Genomic DNA, 6869 nt, shown 5'->3' on the forward strand with positions numbered 1-6869 from the left:
ACCAGAAGTTTCTGCAGGCTTTTGAAATGGCTGTTTCTGAGGGGTATTCTCTAGTATCATTAACCTGAGTTTAATTGCAGCTCATCTCACACATTCTCTCCTCCCCCCTCCCCCCAAGAAAAGATTCTGGAACTAGATATGTCCATGGCAAGGACTTGAAGAAAACTGCTATACCTACCATGTAAAACAGTATCTTTTTCATACATGTCTTTTCATGCATGGGAGGGAGGGAGGGAGGGAGGGAGGGAGGGAGGGAGGGAGGGAGGGAAGGAAGGAAGGAAGGAAGGAAGGAAGGAAGGAAGGAAGGAAGGAAGGAAGGAAGGATCTAAATTTACTTTTATTGTAAGTTAACAGAGACTATTGTTTTCTTAAACTATTAACAGAAACCTGGAAATTATAAATGCTAAATAGGCATTTAGCTCATAACTCCTTCCGCTAGTGTACTAGCTATTGCTTTAACTACCCACTTCATTCATCTCCAGTACCTCAACAGATGTTGATGGTGACTCAGACAGATTCTATTCAGTGAAAAAGTCTGCACATTTTTTTCCATCTAGGACTCTGAAATATGAAAAGAGCCTTAGATAATGGCAACAAAAAACCCTTTCCAATCTTAGAAAACTATCAGAATTCTGGAATCACTACTATATGTATTGGACTATTTTAAATTGCTTTATTCCCTCTGCAGAGGGACAATGTCACTCTAAAGCACAGTAATTATGACCTAATTTAAAAGTTGTCAAGAGAAATATAAGACATTGTATGTGAAATACCTTGAAAGTGTGATATAAAAATATACAAAACATTAAGCAATTATCACAATTGATCTGGTTTTTCAGCACAACCATTTATCAAGGTTTTCCCTTAACTTTCCTTTCAGATCACTTTGCATTTGATAAGTAATATACGTTTATAGAATTATTGCTAGTGTACTTAAATATCTGGGTTTACAGTTTAGTCAAAAGGAGCACCTAATTCTGCCTGATTATGGAAATATTTACAAAAAACAGTAACAGGATTAAAGCCAGAATATTATGAGCCATGGTGGTGCAGTGGTTAGAATGCAGTACTGAAAGCTACTTCTGCTGACTGCCGATTGCCAGCAGTTTGGCAGTTCCAATCTCACCAACTCAAGGTTGATTCAGTCTTCCATCCATCCGAGGTTGGTAAAATGAGGACCCAGATTGTTGGGGACAATATGCTGACTCTGTAAACTGCTTAGAGAGGACCCTAAAACACTGTGAAGTGGTATATAAGTCTAAATGCTATTGGTATTGCTATTATGATCTATTTTAGAAAAGAAAACTGTTACTATGTAAATTTTCAGGTAAAGGTAGTTTCATTTGAAATCTCCACATCCATTTAGAATAAGCTCTGAATCCATATAAATTAACATTAGCTGGATCCATACAAGCACGAATATTTGTTGGCACAGCGAACGTCTTTATATTTACATTTATAAAACCTTTATAAAACTGATGAGTAGGTTGTTTCCATATTGATGGGGAATCTTATCTCAATCATCTCCTGGCTCTATTTCACAAAGTCTTTTTAAGCAACCTAGGTGGAGATGAAACAGTGTACAGGGGGGAGGTTCAAAAACTATCCACATGGTGCTTTAAAAACAACCTGCACATGAACATCATCAAGACCAAGGAGATGGTGTTCGACTTCCGGAGGAAGAAAGAGGAACCTGTCCCACTTTACATCAAGAGGAGCTGTGTAGAGAGAGTTTCCTCCTTTAAATTCCTGGGAGTCCATCTCAGCGAAGACCTCACCTGGAAAAACAACACAATCCAACAGAGACTCCATTTCCTTAGGGTCTTGCATAAAAACAGGGTGGAACATCAACTGATGACCTCCTTTTACCGGTCCACAATAGAAAGTGTCCTCACTTATTGCATCACGGTATGGCATGGTGGTTTGACAGCCACGGATAGAAAAACATTACAGAGGGTGGTAAGCTCAGCACAAAACATCGTGGGCTGTTCCCTGATACCACTAGATGAGATCGCTAGGGATCGCTGCCTTAGAAGAGTGAGGAAAATCCTTAGGGATGACTCACACCCTGGTCATCACTTCTTTATCCTCTTACCATTGGGAAGGAGATATAGAAGCATAGCCAGCCGCACAAACAGGCTGAAGAACAGTTTTTATCCATGGGCTGTCAGATTCTTGAATGTGAAATAACATCATAACTATGTAGTACGATGAACTTGCAGGGCCGGCGCAACGTGTAACATGTTCACACTGGTGCAATAGGACTGGAGAGTTGTTAATATGATTTATTGGGTTAGGAATTTTCTTTTTTTTTAATTTTTTTTTTAAGACAGACAAAAACATTTAATACATCAATCCTCCCTTCCCTGTGGCGCCTTGGTGTTATCTTCTAGGCTTTTTTTCCATCTTCCATGACTTTCTTCTATCTTCACATTCATCCAGACTATTCTAACATTTCATTTCTAAATCAATATTATAGTCATCATTTGTACACAATTATAGTATCGATCATTTATATCTCTTTTCCAACCAACTATAAAAATAATTCCATGTTTTAAAATATTCTGATTCCACCTTATCTTTAATCATCAAAGTTAATCTATTCATTTCTGCAGTCTAAAATTTTTTTTATTACTTCTTCTTCCAAAGGTATTTTCTCTGATTTCCAATTTTGAGCATACACAATTCTTGCAGCTGTTATTACTTGTATAATCAAATATACATTTTCCTTACTAATTTTTTCTGAAAAGATACCTAGTAGGAACAACTCTGGTTTAAATTCAATACATTGTTGTATCATTTCTTCCAGACAGATTTTAATCTTGTATGGATTAGGGATTTTCTATCTTCACTGTGAGTTGTATTGTGTTGGTGGGGGGTTGGAGTGCACTGAGGAAACTCAACCAATCTCATTGTACATATGCTGTGCACTGACAATAAATATTAGAATTGAATTTGAATTGAATTGAATAGTTCTGGCGGATCATTACTTCTGCTCTTGTAACTGCTCTGATCATCTGTGTATAACCAGAGAAGTGCATAGAATATGAACAAAAATGTGGAGAAAACAATGTGCTATCTTTTATTTTTGTGTGAAATGTGCATAAGAGAAGTTTCTTTACTTTGGGACCGGGCACTTGTTCATTAGCAAAGCATTAACTGAAAGCCGTTCTTTGCATATTCTTATTGATCAACTGGAGAGAACAGTGATTATCTCTCAATTTTCTCAATATTTCAAGACCGGTACACTTGAAGATGAACACAGATTAGTTTTTGAGAGATTTGAAAGTAAAAATAGGGATGGCATGCAACTGGTCAGAAGAGGGAAGAGAATCAAGAATTGAGCTAAGACAAATTACAAGATAAATATTAATAAATTAATACAGCTAGTGAAAATTAAGAGTACTAATGGTACAGCTCTGAAATGAAAGGATTACTGATTAATGTTTGGAATATATACATATTTTTGTATTCCACAAACAGTAACAATTTGTAGAAATAGAAGAACTTGAATAATAGTATTTGTGACACCAGAGAAGATTTTCTTAAATGTGTTTATACACATTTAAAAGTTTATACTTTTAACCACATGAGACATTTCAAATGGTGACATGTTTAAAGTCAGCTGCCACATTAGTCGCAAGATCTAATTGGTGATACAATTTAAATTTTTGGAGTTCTGTGGAATTGAAAGGGGTTTTCTATCTCTGCTTAAACTCTTAAGAAACAGATATTTTTATTAAGTCTTAATTTATAAAGTCTTAAATTACAAGTCCTGTTTTGTCTTCTAAGTCTGCTGCTAGCCAAAGTCTTTATTTTTATAATGGTGGAATTTTAGCACCAAATTAGACCTGACATTAAATGTAATATCCAAAAATAAAATGAAGTTTTTTATTTTAGCAACAGCTAGTAAGGTGCTTTTTGCTGGATTGCAGCACAAAAGAAATTATAACAATATAAATCCAACAATAAGTGCAATTGTAAATTGTTGTTGTTGTTACATATTGGTTTTCTTTTTGTATCTACTACACTCCAATTAATTTCAATGTACCCCACCAAATCTGTAATTACTGAATGATGCAATTTTAGTGTCTCTCCCAAAATGAACATGTAAATCATTGTATGATTTAGTGGACAAGAAATTTTGGATATAATGTGATGCTTGAACAATGGGAAAATATGTGGACAAAGGGTAAATTTACATTAAATTATAATCTAAAAGTAAATTTCTATAAGATGATGTATCATTGGTATTTAACACTAGATAAATTATCTAAGATGTATAAAGGTATGTCAAATGATTGTTGGAAGTGTAAAAGTGAAGAAGGGACTTTTTATCATCTATGGTGGGCATGCGATAAAGCACAAGAATTTTGGAATATGATTCATATTTTAATACAGAAAATTTTGAAGATAAAAATGGAACCAGAACTTTTCCTTTTGGGCCTAATGGAAAAAACTGGGGGGGGGGAGGATTGAAACTTTGTTATTATATATGTTGACAGTAGCAAGACTATTGTATGCACATAAATGGAAGGACACTTCGATTCCTACTATGGACAAATGGTTGCAGAAGTTGATGGACTTGTCTGAAATGGCAAAATTGACTACTTTGATTTAAAAAAAAGAACATAAGTACTTTTGTTTCCACTTGGAGACCGCTTCTGAACTTTGTGCTTGAAGTAGTAAAGAATGAAACTTTGATTTTGGGTTTTACTGAGGAGATTGATAGATCTTTACAGAAATGGCTTGTTCATATTATTATGAAAAAGCAAAAAGTTGTGATTTGATGTTCATGCCTTATTTTACTGCAAAAGAGAGTTGGAAGTCAATGCTTCTTTTTCTTTTTTTTTCTTATCCTTCCTCACTTCCCTTCCCCCTTTTGCTCCCCACTGCTTTTCTATTTACTTTTCTATTTTACAATATTTTATAACTCAATAAAATGTTAAACTATTAATTTTAGTCTCCCTTAATTAAGATTTTTGAGGGATGTATTTAGGGTCACGTTTGGCTGTGTATATTAATAACCACCACCTGTTAAACAATTTTTACACTTTATATTATTCCTAGTATTTCTGCATCAAAGCATTAAGCCAATGACATATGTGACAAAATATAATTAATTAAATTCCAACAGCATAAAGTAAAAGTATAGCAAATTTTCGGAAGGAATATAGGTAAAATAAGAGCACATAGGCCTAGCCAATTGCAAACCAGTGTCACATTGTGTTCAGTTGGCTTTTATCTTAAATACAGTATATACTCATACCTCGATACAGGAATCATTCCACATTATCCAAGAAATTCATTTTTAGCTGCAAATTTTGGGGATTCTGCCAAACATATTTGTAAGTCACCAGACTGGGCACAGGTGAAATGCATCAACCAAGAGGTGCAATCACGCAAGAGTTAGAATGTGTTTGCAGTTGGCAATGAATTTAAGAGAGGTATGTCAACAAAAAGAGGTCTTGGAGGTGGCAAATAAGATGGCAAAACAGAAACCTTTCCTTTTGGGTAGCCATAGCAATGGCGATCCAATTACAAGGTTTGGCTCTAAACAACCCAGAAGGCTACTGAGCTTTGATGAAAAAAGTAAGGTCTTTGCTCAGTTTCCAGCTGATGGTCCAAAAGGGTAGAGCCCGTTTGCTTTTCCCCTCTCGCTCCTCCCCACCCCACCCCATCCCAAGACAACCACATCTATAGCCATAAGAGGGTGAAAGCAAAGAATGAAGGAGGGGCCAGAGTCCCACTTGACGTTAATGGATTGTAGCGGCTGTTGGTGCCTTATCTCTCTCTCCTTCTCTGCCGGGTAGCGTGTGTCCACCAGAGTCCGCAGGGTCGGTGATTAATAGGGCCCATCACTCACTGTCCAGGATGGCTGAAAGGCTGCGTGGGGGGGAGGGGGTAGCCCTCCCCCCACTGCTGAGATAACAAGCAGCAGGAATAATGAACGCTGTCATTCCACTTTTCATTTTGATGGGAAGTCATTACGAGAGTCAACACCACCGACAAAGAGCAATGAATCAACTGCTCTCCTATGAAATTAAAATCGAATCACCTCCCCCCCACACCCCAAAACGATCTCACTCTCTTCATCTCCACCCCCAACAAATAAGAGGGGGAAAGGGGGTGGTACTGGTACTCTTCTCTTATCATCTGCCAGGGGGAAAGACAATGGGCACAGACTTGAGGCCACTCACACAGTGACTTGCTGGCATCGCTGTCTATCCACAGCTTAGAGATGACTTGATTTAGCATCTTCCAGGGTGCCAACTTTGAACGGAAAAAAGGGAAGGGCTGATTCACTATGTGACTGGCTACTGTACCATTTAGTTATCATTCAAAGCTGAATCACAGATGGATAACATGGAAATGGGAGACTTGACAGAAAAACATCTGTTGATCTCTTCACTTGATGCAAATATTTCAGAGAAACAGCAGGAATAGAAGGTATATACCTAGGGCTTTGTCTCACAGTTTAGGGCACACCCTGTATGCCAGATGCATTGTATGTATGAACAGATGCTATTTGGAGTTAGGTGTGCACCTGGAATCATGAAGTATAAATGTAGCAACCCAAAATGCATTTGCTTCCTGTGCAGTCTCTTGAAAAGTGGAAGTAACTTGAATAACAGCCAAACTCTTTTCTACAATCAAAACTGGAACTATAAAATTAAGAATTTATAACTGAAAGTAGTTGAATGCAAATTCCTTCATAGTCCCAAAAGTGCTTTTTCCAAAAGAGAACTGGCCCTTCTTGGATTTGCTTGGGGTTTTTTGGATAATGTTTCACTTCTCATCCAAGAAGCTTTCTCAGTTCTTAATACGAATTGAAGAAGCTTCTTAGTTAAGAAGTGAAATGTTTTTTG

This window comes from Pantherophis guttatus, chromosome 4 (genome assembly GCF_059756535.1).
Source record: "Pantherophis guttatus breed Tessera chromosome 4, ASM5975653v1, whole genome shotgun sequence".
Taxonomy (NCBI): domain Eukaryota; kingdom Metazoa; phylum Chordata; class Lepidosauria; order Squamata; family Colubridae; genus Pantherophis; species Pantherophis guttatus.